Source organism: Dromaius novaehollandiae, chromosome 20, assembly GCF_036370855.1.
Source record: "Dromaius novaehollandiae isolate bDroNov1 chromosome 20, bDroNov1.hap1, whole genome shotgun sequence".
Lineage (NCBI taxonomy): Eukaryota > Metazoa > Chordata > Aves > Casuariiformes > Dromaiidae > Dromaius > Dromaius novaehollandiae.
The window spans coordinates 12,664,661-12,685,145 of NC_088117.1; the positions used below are offsets into that span (position 1 = coordinate 12,664,661).

The window sequence follows — 20,485 nt, forward strand, 5'->3', positions numbered from 1 at the left end:
AGCAACTGCTCCTTTTGTCATGATTTTGCCAGTTTTTTGTTACCTAGCAAAGCACACGTGAAGTTGATGCATTGACAGTCAATTGTCTTTCAACAGACGGAAGCATTCAACCCTTGCAATTTTTCTTCAGAACAGCCTGGCAGAGCAAAGTATTTTTGGTGCCAAATTACATTCAAAGTAGCAGTGGGTGACACACCAATACCACCTGGGACTGGTACTTCTGATAAAGCAGTCCCATATCCCAGCAGGTATGTGGGAAGAAAAAGGAGATTGTTATGCTCACAGCACCACTCTTAAATGTAGTGTTCCTTGATAAGAAGGCCCTGTCCTCCCTTCTCCCTTATGTGGAGCTCATTTAAAGATCAAAAACCAAACTGAGAATAGAAGAGAACAGGTGATTTCTCAAAGGGCACTGTATTCAGGCACCATGGGTTACCTAAAACACAGTTCCAAATACATAGCTAGCCATTAGTTTTGACAACTAAGGTGCAGGCTGTGTGCCAGAATGAAATTGCAAGCATGTTTGCCATTGGTCACAAAGGGAAGCATTTATCTCCCATAAGGCTGCAGTTGGTTTCACCAAACATTTAGTAGTTATTTTTCTTAAAAGGATTCATAAAAATGAAAATGCTGAAAATTCAGCATGCAAGAGGTAAAGAGAAAGGTAAAGCAAGATAAATGGTGTAAGAGTTGGATAATTGTCTGCTTCTAGAACTGTAAAGCAACAAGGTCACATACATGTACCCAATTCGTCTTACAAATTCAAAACCCCACAGTTACAAAGCTACAAAACCACCAACTACTCAATGGGTAGAGAGGTGTGTGTTAGAAATAGCTTATTAAATAGTAGTTGATTCCAGAAGAAATAAGTATTTTTTAAGCATATATCACACACCACAATGGTTCCTTAAAAAAAAGTTTTGGCTATCCTATTTATTCAGAAATGTAAAATTGCATAACAGACAAATCACCTCTAACTATAAAGCAACATTAAAGTTAAACTTTTGAAAGCGAATGCTCTAGACAAACTATACTCCATGTTATAGTTGCAAGAATTAAAATGGATTTTTCTATCAGGAGGGTAGGCAACTTTATTGCACTTAGTGAAAGAAAGTTCTGCCTCATAGTACATGCAGATTCTCCTCTAGAGGAAATCCACTTCACATGCCTATAACGCCCTGAAAGAAAGGCAAAGCACACAGGCTAGATGTGACAAGTTAGAGTTCTGTAAGGTAGTCTGGGGTTAGATGTTCAGGTCTTGCTAAAACATGCAGGCACAAAACTGCAAAATTTGACAAAGACATTCTACAGCCTAGCAATCAAGAACTCATAAGGTGCTTCAGGGACGATCCAACCCTGTCTCTAACGATGGTAAAAGGCATATTTTCAGGTGTCCATTACTAGAGCGGAAGTGAAAAAAAAAACAAAGCCACATAATTTTCATATAAGAACATTTCAAAATTTCTCAGAAGATAATAAGTTCCATTCCTACACTAAGGGCAAGCACAACACATAGAGGACTAGACCACGAGCTCCAGCAACACCACTGTGGTTAGGGTTAACTGCTTGTGATACACAATATAGAAGTTCAAAGCCTGATCTGAAAGGAAAGCCAAAGTTCATCTATTTATAGTATAAAATAAGATGTCCAAAGTCAGCATAAGCCTTATTTCCAATTGGTCTCTCTTCTTTTTTTGGGGGGGGGGGGGGCGGGGGGGGGAAGAGGTGGGAGGTAGAAGAGAGAGCCTTCCTAATCATTTTATAGCCTCAAGCCACTCAAAACCGGTGCCCTCTTGTTCAATCTTTCAACATAGACGAGAGCTACTTCTGCCTCCTCTTTGATTTGTGAAAATAGAGTGATGCTGCAGAGGTTCCTCTAAACCTAATCATCTCCAGGACTCCAGCCCCTGCCCTCTCCCCTTTAAAAACAGTAACATACCCGATTCCTCTTTTCCTGCAAAAGCACTTCGTGCACTAGCACCAGATGCATGAAAAGTCCCCATGTAAGCTTGACAGTACTGGTACTTGAAAAAATACCCAGCATTGGGTACTGAAGCTCCCAACATTGCTAATGAGACCAGTTTAGCTGCTACCATCATACCATCTGAGAACATGCAGTAAAACTTCAGTATCAAAAGTCACTGATCTGTTGAAGTCAACATGGCACAAAAACCTCAGCCATGCAGAGAACTTTAAAAAGAAATAAGTTTAGCTTTCTGCTATTTCTAAGGGGAAAAGGAGCCTCCCTTTAACATATGATCACTGAACAGCCACTGCTGGCCTTACTCTATCACTCTCTGCATCTCATCACAAACCCTTTACCACATTGAGAAGGTGAGCAGAAGGTCCAGATTTCAGTACAAAGATGTAAAAAACTGAAGTGCATTTCTGAGACACAGAATAGAGTACACAATGTTGGTGTTTACCCCATCACCATGATTTTGTTTCTTGCTTATTTTTAGGTACCAGAAAAAATGTAGGTACATACAAACAGCTGACTGCAGACAATGTATGTTTAGAGAAACTAATTCTTCACATTACCAAACTCATGATACTAATTTAGGCCTCAAAGAATTCCAAGTCCTAAAAAGCCTTTGGCCACAGGCATGTGCAATGGGACAAGTCTTGACACATTCTCAGAATGCCAGCCCACTGTTTTCAGACCACTGCTACCAACCCAAGAACAGAAAGAGACAGTCAGTCCACCCTGAAGCACCCAAGATTCAAAAAATGCAGGACAGTCAAAAACTCACATAATGAACTACACACATCAACAGAAGAAAGGCCAAAAGACCAGTGCAGACCGTAGATTGCAGTGGCATATGGTCACTGCAGAACATGCTGCTAAGGGAGCAGGTAGTTGCCTCTGCCACTTGGCGTTTATAAAGCTCTGTATGGCAGAGGAGCAGGCCATGAATGATAGAAGAGTTCACACTTCTCTCCAAAAAAGACTGTAGCCATCACATCACGTGTTAGGCGGCCATCTCAAAAATAAACAAACAAACAGAAAAGATGGATGCCCTGAATCATTATCTCTTACAAATTGAAAAAGAAACTCCTGGATGACCAGGAGGGCATATGTTATCGCTTCCCCTACCTGTATTTAATTCACACACCTCAAACAGTGTCTCTTCCATCTCCTTCACACTAAGTTCCAGCTGGCTAACAGCAGTTCATCATTTCTGTGAGTTCATTCAGTATGGTTAACTCAATTCTACATCTGATGACAAGTAGACTACATGTGTATCAACATGATGGTCGAGCAGTGACCCAAGTCCTTTTCTGTAATCCCTACAACAAGCCCAACTCTGCCAAAATGTTGCTTTTCATTCCTGTTTACTATGCTACTCTTCCCTCCTTCTAAAACCATTCTCTCTCACATGCCTAAGAAACAAACAAAAGAAAAGCAAATGCACGCATGCAACAAAAAGCTACTGCTTCTCTTGGACTCCCTGCATTCTCCATACTGGGCTCTATGGGCAAGAAATTTTGTCTCCTGCACAGCAGAGAATGCAGAGGGAAGAGCTACTGGCTATTCTCCTTTTCCCCACCACGGCAGTCTTTAGAGCTACCCTGTTTCATCACTTCGGTGCTGGAGTATCTGCAAGCTGTTCTTGTGCTGCCATGCTGAACAGCTACAGCAAGACTGGCAAGAAGAAAGCCAGTTTTGTGCTCCTGCAGACTGCAGATTGCAGCACTGCAATGTGGAAGCACAGCACAGGCCATATCAACCAATCCTGCATGAGTTTTGCCTGCTTTTCCTCTTCCCTCCAACCTCCCGTGCTTTATACATGAGGAGGAGAGCAGTAGGTTTTTGCAACTTCATGACAAACTTGAAAGAGGTTTTTTCCTTCTCAACAAAAGTAGCTAAATGCACTTTTTTTTCTTTCCCACATCAACAATCTTCTGTGTACACAATTCTGTAAGTGAACACTACAGAGTCCTTTTACAATACAAAGGCTGCCAGTTTTCTGATCTGTTCCAAGATTCTGAACTATGAAGAAAGCCTACTACTATTTTTTGTGCAAGCATGCTATCCAATTACTATCCAATCTCCCCAAACAAATGCTGCACACACAAAAAGTCTGTCCAGGAGATATTCCAAACATGCTTAACACCAGAGGAGCAGAAATGGAAACAGCAAGGAAAAAGAGAAACGGGGTAGTACAGCAAATCCCTGTACTCCTCAGTTCTCAGCCAAAATTTAATCTTCTATGTAATGTACATGAGACTTGCTACTGTGTGGTGTGATGGGGTAAAGAGAACTTTTTGAAACAAGTTGCACCTGCTTAAACTGGCAGTAAAGCCAGTCAGCTCTTGAGATTCAGTAGTGCCCTGTGCAAACAAAAAGCAACTCTTTATTTTTCTAGCAAAAGAAAACTCCTCCATTGTGAACACCACACACAGATCAAACATTTATGAAGGGGGGTGGGGGGGGGAAGAAGCTAGCAGAGGGGGTTATATGAAAATAAAGATCATAGATTGCAGTGTGAAAGAAAACCATAAATGAACCACTATGTCCTGTGCCCAAATGAGCTCTTCTCAAGCAGTTCTTAGGAAGGAGAACTACAAGGAGACAGCCTAAGCCAACAGTTTCTACAGCAACTGCAGAAGCATTACTACAAGGATGTTCAAACACTGTATTAACTGCAAAAACATCAAAAGAGGAGTACTCAGAATACTGAAGGAACTTCTGACATGTTCACCTGGACTTTCTCTGCCTATGGGCAACTCATGGATCCAAATCAGTTTAGCTTAACTCTGTATTTGTCTGTTTCTCTACAAACTCTTCTGAAACCTCCTCACCCTTGGTATTCTTTCTGCTTGTTTCCCTCTGCAATTTCACAGAACTCTATGCAGCCATGGCAAGAATTTCTGTGGACACGCTGTTGCAAGGATGACTGACATCATCCTTTATAGAAAGACCAACTGCATCTTTGTATGGTGCCACTGCAACTTCTCACTGAAGGAGGAATTCTGTTATGACACTGACACTGTGCTTATGTTGCATTACTAAAAGCACACTTGGAAGCTTCTCAACGGCAACCAAAACGGAGGCATGCCACTATCCAACCACACAGAAAAAGCAGATCCATTTGAAACATAAAGCTATTCTAACACTAATGTGGAATCCATATTAAGGTGCATAAAATATCACATTTATGCACTTGATACATTTTTCAACTAAGAACTGTAATTTACTGCATACTGTTTAAGGCAGGCCATATCTCATTTCCCTCTTAAGAATCTGCTTTAATAAGTCACAGTAGCTCAACAGTTGTAGCTTTATCAGTGGTTCATTACAAACTGTCTTTTTACGGGTTTTTCCCCTGGCTCTGCAGTCTTATTTTGTTTCATGCTGAAACTTGGCATGAAGCTCAGGCTCCTGACCCATAGCAAGAAGTTAAACAACATAACTTTGCTCATTTGTTTCTGAAAGGGGCAGGAAGCCTCCAGCTTCAGATCCTTCTGGGGAAGCGGAGGAACAGCAATACATACAGCTGAACTTCAGAAGCATTCAGAACGGCTGTATAGTCAGAGATCCAGAAGCACAGTCTAAAGTACAGGTAAATCTTAAATGTCAATCACTGTCTGCAATCAAAGTTAATCAGAGATGTGCCAAAGATGCACGTTGTAAACTGTTCCTATTTTGCTTTATTACATGATGCCACATCCACAAAAACAGATTTTTGGTCAAGACTTCACTGCTTATATAATGCTGACTCCCAGCTACCTGCTCTAAACCATATCCTTTATCTTATGGTAAACCAGAGGAAAATGACTAAACTCCCCCAAAAGATGTAAGGCAGACTGTAGGAAAATAATCAACCTACAAAATATGACAATCTTATTCCTATACTAATAATAGCAGAAAAGAAATATAAAGAAGAAAAAAATACTTTATTTTTGTGCCTTTTATCATGATTGATTCAAATAGCACTGTTACTATTTAGACAGTGACAGCTGTTCCTTTTTTAAAATGTAAAGTACTGTGAAATCAAAAATGGAAAAGTATTCTATTGATATGTAGTTACAGAATAAACATGCAAAGAAAAGTTCTAAATCAAATTTACTCCTTAGCAGGGTAGTTTTGAAAGGAAAAAAAAGAGTACCGTTACAACCACCCACCTTTCAAAACAAAGCAATATATGTATTAAAAAGTATTTATTTAGCAACCAAGAACAGTGTCAGGTTTTACATAATTTGCTCAGGCTGAAAATTAAACCAAATTCTTTGATGAAAATACCCCAATTACAGGAGGTTTACTTGCCTTCAAGGTGGGAGTCAGGATTCTTTTCTCTTACACAAATTTAGACAACTGTGTTCTCTCTCCAGCCTCCTGGCCATCTGTAGAGATGAGGAGGTGTGTACAGATGTGGGCTCAGAGCAGATCAAGCTACTTTTCTGAGCTCATATTTTTGGCAGCCATCAGTTTCACCCTCACCCACCAGAAGCAAAGAAGTTATCAGCATTGTCTCCCCTCGGTATTTGCTTTGCTTCCTGGCTTTTCTAGAACACTTGTCACCATATTTTCCCTAGCAATATATAGCAATATATCACTGGTTTTAAACTAATAGCTTTAGTGGACACAGGGAAATATTTCGGGTCTTTACAGAGGAACTTAAGACACAAAGAAATAAAACCATGGTAAATCAACGGCAAAACCTGAAAAAGGGCCAAATGCTCCCCATAATCAACATTTTCTGTTTAATCACCAGACCTTCACTATGTCACAATGTTGCCATGTGCCTGGTCTGGAAGAGCTCAAGCACTATGCTTTTTACCATTGTTTCCAGTTTTAGAAAGAATATTCACTGTTGTCTCAGGCTTAAGTGTCATACACATAACATAATATGCTGGGTTGCCATGTATTTTCTTATACGTTTCAAGGGTATAATATACATTTTACGTATGTATGTGTGTACATATACACACACACACATATATACATATATATGTGTATATATATGTATATATAAAAATATACACACGCATTTCATATATGTTTCAAGTCTACAGAGGCAAAGTGATGCACTCACCCTTCTACAAGGTTACCCAAGTGGCATAGCTGATTTCTCTGAAGAAACAAATTAAGTCTTTATATGATCCAACACTTGGACAGCATAACTGTGTAATCAAAAAAACTCCCTAATCTATTTGTTAAGTCTGATTATCTAGACATCAAGTTGAGAGATCATGAAGCATTAAGATGCTGAATAGCTGCTTACTCAAACAGTTTTAGCTCTCTGAGAAGACAACAGTCATTCTAAGAATCCACGACACAGAAAATGTGTTCTTCAAAGTAGGAAGGAAGGAGAGAGAAAATCAGTTCTTGGGCATTTATATTTTCCCCCCATGTTCTGTTGAGCTAAACCAGCTAACAGAGTAAAGGGAAAGAGATTAGAATTGGATGTGGATGAGGAGTAGAAATCCAAGTCTTCTAAGTATCTGCACCACATGTGTTTATAAAACAACTCCAGCAGATATCTCAGATTATATTTGAGATCTCACTGTCAGTCTAGCCAAGTCTCTGTGATGCAACTGTGGTGAGTCCAAGCTTTTCATTTTAGTAAGAGTCCAGCCACTAGCTCCAATAGGTTCTCAGATAGGAATTCAGTCCCATTAACTTAAGCTAAAAATAAATAAATAAAGAAAAAAAAAATCTCCAGTTCTCACTGCACCTGTTGTTCAGGGAAAGGATTGCAGAAGCCAAGAACTGAGGCCACAGAAATTTTACTTTATCCATTTCTTAGTTTCAGGGTGAGGAGTTACATAACTGACATTCATCTAGAGTATTCCTAATTTACAGTAACAGCAGAGGACCCCTCCTGGGCACGCTTCTCATGTTTTCACATAAAAGCAAAAAAAAAAAAAAAAGCAACCCCTCCCCAAACAACCAAACCATTCAGTCAGAATTTCTACAATTCTCCTCCACAGTGAAGTACAATCCTACCTCTTACTAATCTACTCTACAGCCAGTCCAGCCTGGCTAGACTATGGGTGCAAAACTACCACAGTACACGACGTTATGGGACTAAGCACTTCCTAGCTTTTCATGGGTACCTTGCAACCCTCAATTTTCTCTACAAGCTCCTTATACTCCTCCATATCCTCCTACTTCAGGGATTGCTTCCAACCTTTGCTTCTCAAATCTCTTACTTGGCGCTCCATGTTCTCTACCTATCCCCTCCCACACCACAGCCCCCAATTCTGCTGACCATAACAGTTTAACTGTGTGTATTCTTGTATTCTCCACTGCCTCACTCTCTGAAGACAGACTCTATACACCTCCAACTCCACCCTTCTATTCCAGAGTCCTTTGCATTTAAGTAAAGAGTCAAAAATTATCACATTATACACAGAGAAAATAGCAAAGTACTAAGCCTGTAGAGGGTCACAGAATAAGCTACAGCACTCCATTTTCAGAGAAAAAGCAAGATATCCATTCACAAAGAACTGTCCCTTCAACAGCACAGAAGTATCAAAGAGTAGGAATAAATGACTAATTTTTCATCTTGTCTTGTCTTCATACTGTAAAATGCATGTCTTCACCCAGACTCAGCATCAGTTACGCACCAAGCAGAACATCTCTAGCTTCCCCACAGCATAGCTGGAAAAACCAGCTGTGCAAGCTGTGCTGACTGCTACCACTTCCCTCCCACCCAGAGCTGCAGAAGCACCTATGTGGCTGCTTCTCACCAGTTCCTCGCCATGCTTAGGACCAGATAATTAACAACACATAAACAGCTGTTATTTAATACAACTCCAAAACTGATCAAATGTTAACATACATTAGTCAGCACTTTGATATCTATCAATAACATGTTATTTGTTTCTAGGGTTGACAAAAACATTGCAACTCAATTTCATTCATCTTATCTACATACGGTTACAGAGTTGGACCCTTTATCACCATACTGCATACTATAATAGAAACATAGCACCAGCTTTACTTTTGACAGGTGACTCTTTTAAGACAAAAAATTCAAGTGTTTCCTACTTAAAAAAGTATTTTTACCTAAAATTTACCTAAAAGTATTTTATACCTAAAAAAGTAATTTATTTTTGAAATAGAACAAAACCTCTCCTTCTGACTGATTTGTACTGTTTAAACTGTACACTTTCATCCAATGTCCAGGTGAGACATTTGGTGCAACCATTCAATGCCATGCTAAGCAGGCAGTAAAAGGACCACTTAAATTAATACCTATTTTTTTCAGGTATATACCAGTCAGCAAATTTAAGAGCTTTACCCATCTCAACAACAGCAACTGAGGTCAATGGAGTGCAGCATATTGGCCTTTGTTTCCTTGCTGACTTTTGTACACTCTCTCTTTTTAAAGAACAAAGATGAAGGCATTTGAGAGAGAGGTCATGTTTATGGAAAGGGTTAAATAAGGTACATGGGCAACAACGTTTTAGCCGCTACAAAACAACGAAAAACAGAGCCACCAGAAGTCCTGCAACAAGTAATACATTTTTTTATGCTTCCTCCACCAAGGTCAACCCACTGTTACTAACAGCCCACCTTCCAGAATAAATAAGTAAAAATGGCATATCAATTTCACAGTATCATTGGCACTGGGATAAACAGTTTTATGGTCAAGGCTCGCTGGAGGAAATCAGCAGTGTTGTGTTTCCAAGAAGATCCTTGTTCCCAGGACTCAAGGCTGCCATTGCCTTCTCAGCCTCCATCCTTTACGACTACATCAAAGCTCATTTCTAGAAATGTGGAGCACTCATATCCAGACCAGCTCCATAGAGCTTACGTGTCTGGGCTTCACTCCCACCTGCAGTTTGTCTATGCTTTTCCATCAAGGCAGACGCTGCCAGCTGAGAACTACCATTAGCAGAAGATTCTTTTTACTGGTATAATCAACTGAATTAATCCAATAGCTTGAGAAACATTTCTGCACCCAACACCATTCCTGTGCTTCAGAGTACTAAAGACACCTCAGGGCCCAACACTCGTATCACTAAGTTAACACTCAAATTTGCTGTATTACAAGTAAAACGAGTGTGTTCAGTGAAAGCGTCTCCCCCCAAGAATCAACGGAAATGGAAAGAAGTAAAGCCCTCACAAATTAACTTGCTCATTTCTGCTCTTACTGCAGGACGATTTCTAAAAGCCAATGTCAGTTTCTCATTGTTAAGCTTATTTACTGTTAAGTCAAATGTCAGCTTCATCTTGAATCATTAATTCACTTCTTGCAGCACTAACTACATCAGGATGTTTAAAGTCTAAACTCTTAACGGACTATGTTCTCTAAGATTTCTCCAATGATTACAGAATCATCAAGCAATTGAGGTTGGAAGGGACCTCTGGAGATCATCTGGTCCATCCCCCCCATTCAAGCAAGGTCAGCTACAGCAGGTTGCCAAGAGCTTTGTCCAGTCGGGTGTTGAACATCTCAAAGGATGGAAACTCCACAACCTCTCTGGGCAACCCGTTCCAGTGTTTGACCACCCTCACAGTGAAGAAGTTTATTCTTATGTTCAGAATTTCCTGTACTTCAAATTGTGCCCACTGCCTCTCATCCTGTCACTGGGCACCAATAAGAAGAGTACGGCCCCATCTTTTTTACACCCTCCCATCACATATTTGCTCACACTGACAAGATCCCCCCCGAGCCTTCTCTTTTCCAGCCTAAACAGTCCCAGCTCCCTCCGCTTCTCCCCATACAAAGATGCTCTAGGCCTTACCATCGTCACGGCCCTTCTCTGGACTCACTCCAGGAGGTCCATGTCTTTCTTGTACTGGGCAGACCAAAACTGGACACAGCATTCTAGACGTGGCTGAGTGCTGTGTCCAGTGCTGAGCAGAGGGGAACAACCACCTCCTTTGACCTGCCAGCAAAACTGGGCCTAATGCAGCCCGGGATTCCGCTGGCCTTTTTCACCACAAGGGCGCATTGCTGGTCACATTCAATTTGTTGTCCACCAACCATCACCCAATAGTAAGAGAGTGTTCTTCCCAATCAGACATTCAAATGTTTAATTTTTCAATAGTCAATTTAAAGTAAATGCACAGAAAGAATGTGAAGCAGAAAAATTTAATTTACTGTGGTAGCCAGACATGCCCCAATTCCATTTTATTTTTTAAGTATACAATTAAGAATAATTTTATTTCCCTGTGTAGATATTACATGAAAGAGAAACATTGCTGTAAGAAGAGCTGAGTACTGCTGGTACACAAACCTTACGACAGATAAATTAGAGCCTAGTAAAACAGCATATAATTTACATTTTGTTATGTCAATCACAAGTAGCATCTTGAGGCTCTTAAACAGTATGCCAAACCACAACATAAAAGGACTGCTTTAAATCATCCCATTCAGCAAGATCACTTAAGTTTCCACAATCCAAGAGATCTCCCAAAATGAGTTAGCAACTGGATTTCATAAGATTAATCCTCTTCAACATCCATTTACAGTTTTAATTTCTCAGCAAGTTACAAAAATATTTTACTACAAAAGAGAAATGAAATTTTGCATAGTTATAGAAAAATCAATGAAATAAAACAATGAGGGCATGGGTTTTAATAATCCATGGCCTTTATTACTTGAGAAACCAATCAACAAATGTGCAGATGGCCCAGTAACACAGCAGCCCCACTCTGCTGCGAGGAAAATCCACATACAAGATTAGTCTCAGAATTCATGGCTTTAGCTAGCAGAGAATGAGGGAAAGAGCAGCCCAGTACCATGCTTTACATACCTCTCAGTAACAGCAGAACAAATGACATACTCGGAATTTTTTCTTAGGTTTCTCCTATAACCAGCACCTTGTCTACATTCCTGTACTGCATAGGAAATTAAAAGAAAGGTCAGTATATGCATTGCAAAGCAAAAGTATGAACACAAGGCAACAGACCAAGATGAAGTGGGGTCCAAGAATTCTCTCAGTTCTCTTTCATTCCATGATGTTTAGAATCGTGGACAACCAGAGACACAAGGTAATTTAGCTACAAAGCATAGTCCAAAAATCCAAAATGCAAGGAGTTTATGTTAACTGGCTCATATCATTCATAAGATTCCTATGCATGCTTTTTCTTAAGGGGACATTAATTTGAAGTTTTTCAAGAAAGTTAAAAGGAGACACTGTCTGTGAGTTTACACAGTATATATGCCATTTGATCTATGTTTTCTGTCATCATTACTCAGTGAAAGACTCACACATAAGAAAGAAAAACTACAAAAGTATCAAGAAATGCAGATGTACAACTGAAAAAAAAATTGTCACTAGTCTTGTAGTTACTATTAATCGTTGCTTTTAACAAAGAAATAAGTAAATATTTTAGGTAGGGCACCTTAAGCTTCTGTTTCCTTAAATATGAAATATAAAGTTTCTGTTTGTCAAAATCACACTATAAGTACATAAACATACTAAAATGTAAACTATGATTTCCAGAAGAATTTTTAAGATTTGAATTTTGCTGCTATTTTAAATCTAACTGCAATTTTCACATTGCTTTTTTCCCTTTAATTTCATCACTGCTTCACACACAGCCCTGAATTAGTGACCTTTACTTGCCAATATTGCTCAGTTTACAGCAAATCCAGGATGCTGTCAGCCAAGTGCTCCTCATGTGCATGTTGTTATAACAAAAAAGCCCTCCCTCCCCCACCTCAAGACAAAATAAGTTAAAGAGATCAAAACACTGTGCTAAAGTCCTCTGTTGGCATGGCTACACTCATCACAAATCCCATCTCACCAAAAGCTACAAGTTATCCGAGTAAAGACATAGACCAAACCTCAGCATTTCTGCCTTCCTCGTGTCTCCCTCAGATGCGCAATACATTTCAAAATACCTTTGTCTCAATTACCCTGGCTACTTTCCCTCACCCATATTCAAACTGCCACCTCCTTTCAGTTTCATATTTACACTTAGACACCCTCGCCACTTTCAGGTGTACCTGCATCACCACAGTCAAGGACAAGACTGTGCAAACCTCTGTTGAATGTTTTAACAGATACTTCAGTGAGCGTGCTCACAGCGGCTTTTTACATGCCCATAAGCTTGTTAACCAGGCAGGGTTATTTCCCTCTCCCCTCTTTCCAGCCATGGACGTGCTCTTCAAAGAGCTCTATTTACATGCCAAGTTTCAAAGTTCAGTTCAGCTGCTTCCAGCTGAACTTCCATTCCGTGGAAAAAGTGCAGCTTTTATGATTCTACAGTAAGGCTTTTTCATAACATGAAGCAGCTTGGACTAGTTTTTCCCCCTGCCCCTGCCCCCCCCCCCCTTTCCACACAGGATTCACTTTTCAGATGAAAGTATAAAAAACAAACACACACACAGACAGTCCCATCCCACCACAGACCTTAGAGGAACATAAACTGAGGGGCTTCATAACAAAAGAGCTTTGCAACCTTAAGCGTCACGTTATTGAATGAAAATTCACAGAAACAGATTCTGCTCAAGAGTCAGAACCAAGGCTCCTCGAAACCTGCATATCCAAAGTTTCAACATTTCTCTGTTGTTTAGAAAAGGCATGCCTTTTGCCCTCTGCTTTCATCACCCTACTCTTCTCTCCCAATGGCTTTCTATCCTTCGCTTAGCTAGGCCAAAACTCTTTGCTTTAAGGATCTGCCCACCTGTGCCCCTCTCTGTACCTCTTTTATTATATCTTTTTATTCACATACCTTTTCTTCCTATTTGTTCCTGAATCTTTGTTATGAGGCCAATCATGTCTGGAATTCCTTTTGCTAACCAAATCCATACACCCGGCTTAGCTCACTTCTTCAGCAACCTTCATACCAGCTATTACCTGGGGCTCCCCCCACCCTCCAAGTATTTCTAGAGAGAATCCTTCTGCAGTTCCCCCAATGAATTAAATCCTAGACTTCTATCTCACATTTAGCCTGTCAACTCCTTGGAACAAGAACCAGTGTTTCATCAGCATCTATTCTGTGAAGGGATGACAATATTGTCAATAGTTCAATAATAACAATTAGTGTGGATGAATAGCTTATGCAAATATAATCCCTTTAGAAAAACAGGAGTTAAAAAAAAAGTCAGCAAGGACCAAAGACTCTGCCAGCTATGCCAACACAGCACTAGGCTTACGCTATCAATGACATGATTATTACAAACAGAAAACTGAAAAAATTAAAACCTCACTATTAGCAATCTTTTCCCATTCTTTTTCCTCTCTCCTTTCATTCAACACCAACATGAAGCACAGGAAAAGCACTGGAAAGTTTTGGATAGAAACAAATGACACTTGCCAAGAACCTTCAAAGGCAAATCCAACTTTTTAAAAATGACCAAGAAATCAGGAGAATCTAGAGCCAGGCCCAGTCTGCTGACATGGCGTTTCTTTTCCTCTCCACACTGGCAGGAAGTAACTACCACCATCTTTTACAAATTTTTGATGGTCCATCTAAGACCTAGACTATTTAAATGCTTGGAAAACACTCTCGCTTTTTAGAGATTAGGAGCAACCACCTTGCACAGAAAACAAAGGAACAGAACAATATAACCAGTATAGAGACATTGACAGGCCTTCCTTCCCTCCCCCTTCCAAAAAGCTTTTACGTTTCATATTTTTAAGCTCCCCCCTCCCCCCAAAGTATAGGCAGCACTTTTCATCTTCCTTCCTTCCTCTCAGCAAACATTAGGCCCTCTGTCTCCACAATTGCTTCCTTTGGGTCTCTCTTAAATGGTTATCACATCTTTAAAAAAATAAATAAATAAAACCAAATTTTGCAAGAGTCCTTCCTTCTCCATTCTTTTCAAGGACGTTAAATTATTCTGCATGAATGAAGGAAATCAGTTTGGTTTTCTGTCTTTATCCTGTAAGGCCAGGTTTTAAAAGCTCACTGGAACACAGAGTTGTGTAAGCACAGTCATTTTAATTTAATTTAAAGTTGTGCAAATCTTTTTTGGGACTGCAAGTTTGAAATAGCTTATTTTCCTGATAACAATGTCCACCTGAGTCTTTCTTTACTTGAAACATGTGTAGAAATTCTAAGTCTTCTGAAAAAAGCATCTTTAACCTTATAAATAGCATTAATAAACTATAGTATATAGTTACCGAAAAAATCAGACATGTCCAGGACGCCACCATTTTACAGATTTTTCTAATGCTGTATTCTGTGCCCAAGTTATTTAGAATGCAGGCTCTTTGGAATAAGACATTTTCTTCTTACTTTCTGTAAATCACATGGCACCATTTTCAGGGCCATGTAAATAAATAATAAGACATTTAGCTACATAATGCACATTTCTATTTTTATTCAAAACTCAAGTTTTGCTCTACTCACTTTCCTTCTCCTGCCTCCTCAAACTGCCTCTCTGAGGATCTCGCTTCCACAGAAATTAGTGGGTTAATGATTAACAAAATCCAATACAAAGCAAATACATAAAGAAAAAAAAATCAGAATACTGAAGACGTTTTCCTCAGAAACAGGAAGGCTGCAAAGCTACCGGGGGAATTTGGGCCTCCCCGGTACCACGCAGAACCCTGGCAAGTTACTGAGAGCCGTGAACGTCGCTGTCTCAAAAAGCAGGTCAGAAGAGCGGACGCTGCGGTGCATCGCAGTGACTGAGCTTACAGCAAACTTTTGATTACGAGCCATTGCTGCCGTTCAGCCAGCCGAGCTGAAAGAGCACCCGCTCCCCGTCCCACAGCACCTCTCCGGCGTGAAGCGGCTCCCTTCTCCTGTCAGCAGCGGGCTCCCGCTCCTCCCGGCGCGGCACCCTCCCGGCCAGGCGACCGCTCGCCGCACAGCGCCCAAGTTTGCCCCGCGGCCGGACCGAGACGCTGTAACGGCCCTGCCCCGACCAGCGGCTCCCCCGCGCGCAGGCACCTGCGCGCCCGCTGACAGGTACGCGCCGCGCAGCCGCCTCCTGCGCAAGGGCGGCCGCCTGGGCGCCGGACGCCGCCGGCGGAGGGGGAAGGGGGGGCACCGCTTCCCGCAACGGCCCCCGGCCCCTCACCGCCCCCCCCCCCGCGCGCGCGGGGGCTCCCGGCCCTCAGCGCGCAGGCAGCCCTCGCCGCGCCCTCCCCCCCCCGCCCCAACGGCTCTAACGGCCGCCCCCAACGGTCGCCGCGCGCGCCCCCCTCAGCGCGCGCGGCGCCCCCCCCCCGCCTCACGCGCCGCCTCCCATCCCCCCCGCGCCGCCCCCCGCGCCGCGTCCTGCCCTTGCCTCCTGCCCGCAGTGCCCGGTGCAGTGGGAGGAGCGGCGCCCGCCGCCCGCCCCCCCCGGCGCCGAGGGGCGCGCAGAGCGCGCTGTCTGCCGCCCGGAGCCCTCCCCGCCGGCCCGCCCGCCTTACCCCGCTCGCCGCCGGCCCCGGCGCAGCCCCCGGCCCCGTGCCCCCGGCCAGCTCCTCCGGCTCCGCAGCGGCGAGCGGGGCTGCGGCACGTGACAGCGCCCAGAGCCCCCATAGGCTGGGGCTGCCGGGCAACGTGAGCCCGCCCCCTCCCTGCACCTGAGAGGGAGCCTTACGCCAACTGCGTAGGGGCATGCCGGGCCGCAGCGCCAACTCCGGAGCGCCGCGGAACCGGCCGTTTCCTCCCTCCTCGCGGCAGGCCGGCGCAGCCTTACGGAATTGACGTAAAGCTTCTCGGCGCTGCCTGTCAGATTTCCTACCTGGGGTCACTACGCCTCGCGTAAACTGCGCGGTCCCACCCGCGGGAGAGGGCTTCCTGCGGTGTAGAGAGCGCCTGTCTCTGCGTGGGCTAAGAGGCCAGGCCCGCACCTAGGAACGTCGCTTACGTAAACCCCCTCACAGAGGTTAGTCTTCCTTACGAATTCTCCGTAATGTCGTCAGCGCGGGCGCTGCACCTGAGAGGGCTTCCCTTGCGCAAGTGCCGTAGCCGCCAGCGTAGGTGCTAGCGTGCCGGGCGCAGAGTGCGCAAGCGGCGCGGTAGGGTCCTCCGCATCCCCGGCGGGCCCGGCGGCGCGGCGAGAGGCAGGTGTGTGTGGGGGGGAGAGGGGGGAGCCTCGCCGCCGCGCCGTCCCCCCTCGGCGGGGACAGCAGCCGCCGCCCCCCGGGCCGGGGCGCCCCCGAGGGGCCCGTGCGTGGGGCCCGACCCCGCTGGCAGCGGCCTCGGGCCGCCCGCGTCAGTCCTCACCACAGACACGCGCGTCGCCGCCGCGCTGAGGGGGCCGGGGCCGCGCCGGGCCTGCCCCCCCCCCCCCCCCCCCCCCCCCCCGGCGGGTGTTACAGCCCCGCGTCGAGCGGCGGTTAGTGACCGGTCACCTGGAGCCGCGTTGCCGGGCGGGCGGGCGGCTGCCGCCACACGGATTCCCCGGCGCTGCTCTGAGGTGAAACCAGGGCTCCTCTGCGGTGTCGCTAGGCAGTTAGGCGCTCGGGAAGCTCCATTTTCCTCGCGCGGAAATGGAGACAAAGCCTCGTGCTCTTGGCTTCGCGTTGGCGCTCGGCTGTCCTGCGGTAATTCTGCCTAATCTCGGGCACCCGACCGCTCCGGAGCCCCATCTGCCGCGGGCGCTGCTGTGAGGTGGCAGGGAGAGCCCAGGGTAATGCTGTTCTTAAAACTCTTCAGAGAAGCGCTAGCATGCCAAAACCCTCGAGTATGAGGGGGGAAGGGTTGAGTGTGGGCTTTTGTTCCTTTTTTTGTTTGTTTGTTTTAAATTTCTTTATCTATTCTATAGAACCTTTTATGATTTTGCCTCAACATCCAGTGACCACTATCTTCCAATTTGAGGGTATTTGACCCCTAATTTGTGTAAAAATAAGACACCCCCCCCCTTAAGACCTGGCACGCGAGGATCAATGTAAGTGATGAAGTTTTCCAGAGCGGGTTGCATGAGTGCTTCGAAATTTCTGTCAGATTTTCTAGTTTAAGGGCCTTTTCAAACTCGGCTTTCAACGTATCAGTCCATGGCAATCTCTTATATAATATAGATTTTCACACTTTCAAAAATAATTTTATGTAAACTGTAAAGATGAGAGACAATTGACTGGGGAGTCCCATGCCAAAATAATCAGTGTGCATTATGTTGTGCCAACGGGGGCTATGAGGGAACTCTGGCAAAAGGCAACAGGGTCAGGAGTTCTGCATTAACTTTCATTCAAAAGAGCAATTTGCAGCATTTAGAGTGGAACCAAGAAACACATGTGCATGCCTCACTTTGTGCAACGAGAGGTGCAGCTTGTTCAGATTGGCTGGCTTGCAGTTTGTATGCTTCTTCTCAAGGCTGTGGCTAAAATGTCACCGTAGTTCTGAACTGTCACATGCACTTCTGTAACAAACTTATGCTCACGGTGTTTAAGGAGGGATGTCAAGAATGGATTAAAAGGAGAAACAAATCTAAGGAATCTCAATTATTGCTGTCAAACATAGAATCAAGATTTTTTTCAAAGCAATGAAGAGCTTACGTGAACTCCTGTGTTCCCTTAAAAATGTAGGCCCTTTTTTGAGAAGGGACAAGAAAATACTTGCTGGAAAGTCAAGGACTGGTCCAAGGGCTTAATGTGAAGAGAGAACATTTTGGGAGGGGGGATGGATTATAGCAAATAAAGACATGCTAGAGACGTAGCCCTGAGGAAAGCTGCTGGAGGAGATAGTGGAATGGGAATGGGCAGCTATGAAAGAGTAGTGGCTGTGCAGTGGAGCTGGAAATGTGGCAAGGAGAAAAAATAATCTGCAGGAGACAGCATCTCAGATAGTGAAGCTTTTGCAGAGGCAGAAGAAAGATATTCTCAGCTGAGGTCTGGGCTATATGTTTTATGAAATGCATTTTTCTGTTGAATTTTCCCTTGGGCTAGTAATTTGCCAAGGGCAAAAACACAGAGGAAAGGGGATTGATGGATTAGTTTAGGATACAGGGGACTGGGAAAGCTTTGGTACTACAGTAGAAGGATATAAATTTAAGAAGAACATCTGAGGTTTGAAAAAAAAGTTAATGTGTATCTTCAGGTTTTATGGAATAAAAAGGAGGAAATTTGAATTTATAGCTGTAAATATGCTCAGTAAGTGGTGGGGACTTGAATTGTGAAATTGGAATTAGCTGTAGTTCTGCTCATTTTGAGGACAAAGTACTGGCATAGAACATTGTTTTTATATAAAACTATGATGGAAATAACGTGTGTTTCGCAGCAAGTCTTTTATGTAGAACTATTTATGACCTTGTCCTGTATTCTTGAATCTTCTCAGTGTGCCCTAGACAACTGAGGAAATCGCAGAGACTTCAAAGATGCAGGAGCTGAGTCAGGTGGTGCACTTTGCCTGAGGTAACACGCTCGCCGAGTAGCATAGTTTGGATTAGAATTCCAAGCCCTGTGCTCAGTGCAGCAGGCTATCCTCTATGAGCACAAACAAGTATGGATGGTGGGAGTAGCTTTGAAAATGTAAAGTATATGTTGTCAGCGTCTAATCTGTATTTGTTCTGGAAAGACACTGACGATTTAGATATATCCCTGTAAATTTAAGCTTTCTAGGAAAAGGGAGTGTGGAAAGGAAATTCATAGCTAACTTCTGAGTACTGCTTAGTGGCTTGTTCTGCCTCTTTCTGTCTCCTGACAGATTCTCAAGGTTAGGCTGGTCTATTTTTAAGTACTGTGTAGGTTTTATACTGTAACAAGTACATAACGGGAATCTTATCAATTATATGAGGACAGTTTACAAATGTAAGACGTTAATACTGAGAAAACTTGTGTTAAGTGACTGAAGTCTCCTGAGACTATTTCACTGATTTTTACTGAGACAACAAAGGTAGAATTTATTTGTAAAAAAAAAAAACAAAAAAAAGTCTCTGCACCTGGAGTGATTTTACTACTTGGAGATCTCATACACAGTTATGCCATATCCTGTACATCTGATTAAAAAACCTTTACTACCAGTATTAAATGAAAAGTAGAAACAAGGCAGGAGCTGGTGTGTATGGTCAACATATGAAAGCAATTTGCATGTGTACCAAAAAAACCCCCAGAAGAACAGAGGAACTCTTTACTAAAAGTTATTGATAGTCACTGGTTTTATGCCTGGGAGCAATGAACTAGGCACTGAAATCTGCAGTGAGCCAGCCCCAGGGGACAGCATGCTTGGATGATATAGCAGCAGCTACAAATACTACAGTGAGGACTGAATGGCTATTAGCTATAATAAAGGGAAAATCCTAAGTGAGCAAGGATAAAATGTAACCTATCAAATTTCAAGTGTTTAGTATTGTTTACAGACAAATGGGAATGTTCACATGGTGCTTGAGGGAAGAGGTATTTTCCTCTTGTTATAACTCAAAAAAGAAATCTCTGTTTGAGAAGTATCCATTGTCCAGTGACCCAGTTCTTTACAGGTTTCAAATTCTGCCTTTAGACATATGCACTAAAGTTAATGAGATTTGTGCAAAGGTATCTGAGGACAGACTTTGAATAGGAGCACTGAAGGAAAAAAAACCCCAAAAACCACAGAACTGTATGAGACATGTATTTTACAAACCTTCCCAAAGAGCTATATTCAAATGTGAAATTAGTCTTGTAGGCTTCATGAGAACTAGAAAATAACAAAATTTCA

At 43.1% G+C, this 20,485-nt stretch overlaps 2 protein-coding genes across 22 annotated transcripts in view; one reads left to right on the forward strand and one right to left on the reverse strand.

The window, feature by feature from the left end:
• The window catches only part of STRBP (spermatid perinuclear RNA binding protein), an 83,954-nt gene extending 66,603 nt beyond the window's left edge, over positions 1-17,351 (reverse strand). For 10 of the 16 annotated variants that reach the window (XM_064523954.1, XM_064523953.1, XM_064523952.1 and 7 more), the window contains exons 1-2: positions 16,282-16,397; positions 11,719-11,803 (exon numbers count right to left, since the gene is read on the reverse strand). The gene's annotated coding sequence lies outside the window, so the exon portion shown is untranslated. Of the gene's footprint in view, positions 1-11,718; positions 11,804-15,268; positions 15,583-15,638; positions 15,756-16,281; positions 16,399-16,598; positions 16,735-17,211 lie in introns of those variants that run through there. The other 6 variants (XM_064523939.1, XM_064523940.1, XM_064523943.1 and 3 more) reach the window with 6 other exon arrangements.
• Positions 16,608-20,485, forward strand: part of CRB2 (crumbs cell polarity complex component 2) — a 79,916-nt gene continuing 76,038 nt past the window's right edge. For 3 of the 6 annotated variants that reach the window (XM_026100834.2, XM_064523936.1, XM_064523937.1), the window contains exon 1: positions 16,608-16,742. The gene's annotated coding sequence lies outside the window, so the exon portion shown is untranslated. Of the gene's footprint in view, positions 16,743-16,828; positions 16,925-17,417; positions 17,490-19,186; positions 19,207-20,485 lie in introns of those variants that run through there. The other 3 variants (XM_026100833.2, XM_064523935.1, XM_026100835.2) reach the window with 3 other exon arrangements.